General features: G+C 47.1%; 2 long non-coding RNA genes across 2 annotated transcripts in view; one reads left to right on the forward strand and one right to left on the reverse strand.

The window, feature by feature from the left end:
- The window catches only part of LOC116686074 (uncharacterized), a 370-nt gene extending 125 nt beyond the window's left edge, over positions 1 to 245 (forward strand). The window contains exons 2-3 of the long non-coding RNA XR_004331144.1: positions 41 to 83; positions 123 to 245. This is a non-coding gene — a long non-coding RNA (uncharacterized LOC116686074). The remainder of the gene's footprint in view (positions 1 to 40; positions 84 to 122) is intronic.
- The window catches only part of LOC116686073 (uncharacterized), a 22,311-nt gene that overhangs the window by 3,754 nt on the left and 16,899 nt on the right, over positions 1 to 1,658 (reverse strand). The gene's annotated exons all lie outside the window — the stretch shown is intronic.

The following is a 1,658-nucleotide window of genomic DNA, read 5'->3' on the forward strand; positions in this document are numbered from 1 at the left end:
CAGGGTGGCATTCTGGGCGTGTGATGGTCTTACAGGGGAGATGTGTTCAGGTGCATTCTGGGACGTGCTGGTGTTACAGGGAGGTGTGTCAGGTGCATTGTGGGCGTGCTGGTCTACAGGAGGTGTGTTCAGGTGCATTCTGGGCATGCTGGGGTTACAGGGAGGTGTGTTCAGGTGCATTCTGGGCGTGCTGGTCTTTACAGGAGGTGTTCGGTGCATCTGGGCGTGCTGGCTCTACAGTGAGGTGTGTCAGGTGCATTCTGGGCGGTGTGGTCTTAGGGAGGTGGTGTTCAGGTGATCTGGGCGTGTTGTCTTACAGGGGTAGGGTGTTCAAGGTGCATTCTGGCGTGTGGTCTTACAGGGGGTTTGTTCAGTGGTGCATTTCTGGCGTGCTGGTCTTACGGAGGTGTGTTCATGTGGATTCTGGGCTATTGTCTTACAGGGAGTTCTTTTCCAGATTTTTTTTGATTACAAACTGGTCTTACAGGGAGGTGTGTTCAGGTGCATTCTGGGCGTACTGGTCTTACAGGGAGTTTCTTTTCCCTTCTTTTCTGCCTTCAAACTAGCAAAAGTGGATTTGGACACGCCCTAAACGCACCTGCGCCAGGTGCTCGGATCATTAAAACACGGCCCGTTGTCTCATAGACTTCTATAGAAACAGACTTCTGTCTGGAGCCGGTGGCGTCGCCCCCTGCTGGACGTTAGATAGAATGCAGCTTAAAGATGCTTCAGCGTCGGCTTCACTTATCAGACCCGTACGTTGCCGCCTGGTTTTGAAGCAGAAAACTCCAAAGTATGGAGGTAATTCTGCATCATAAAGCAGAACAAGACTCTGCGTTCCCAGAATTTCCCCAAAACTTGAACCACATTATGTTTTTGTGCTTCTGCAGACACAGAGCCAGTCGATGTTCTGCAGCCTGTTTTAAACAGACATGGCCCTGTTCGTAGAGGTTAGCTGCATTTGACTCTTTTTTAAATGTTTTAAAAGTCTGCTAACCATTTGTGTAAACCCCCCCCTACCCTGCACAGTTAAAGCCCCTATTGTACATGTAAAGACCTGCAACCCCTGACCCACATTCTGCTGGTCTCCACTTCCATTCCTGGGCCCCAAAACAATATGAGCTCCAGCCAACAGATTGCAAGAAATGGGCTAATGTCAAGAATAAGAAAAATGCAAATGAAATGTGCCTTTGTTTTAAATTTGGATTTTGCAAATGATTATAAAAGATATGTCTAACCAAGTTTACACTAAGAACTCAAATACATTTTTCACATCTGGCCCTTATCCTGTTCCACGCATGTTTCTTAACAACACGTGTGTTGTTTTGTGTAACGCAACTCTGGCATTGAACCTGTCTTCATAAGCAGTTTTTGGGGGGGTTGTTTCAGTTTTTGACACTTTTTAAGGGCGTGTTTGTATGATTTGTCTTGTCCTTTCTGTATCTACAATAAAGGATCTCACCAATAAGTTTGCAAACATACTGTATTTACCAGGGCTGTAGTACTTGAGTCCGGTCTTGGACTCGAGTCCAGACCCGAGACCATTTTTCTATGGCTTGTCTCGGACTCTCTAGTATTTGGACTTGGACTTGTCTCGGTCCCGGCCACTGGTCTTGCCCAATATGGCTTTTGGTCTGGACTGAGTCCAGGTGTCTTTA

Source organism: Etheostoma spectabile, unplaced genomic scaffold, assembly GCF_008692095.1.
Source record: "Etheostoma spectabile isolate EspeVRDwgs_2016 unplaced genomic scaffold, UIUC_Espe_1.0 scaffold310, whole genome shotgun sequence".
Lineage (NCBI taxonomy): Eukaryota > Metazoa > Chordata > Actinopteri > Perciformes > Percidae > Etheostoma > Etheostoma spectabile.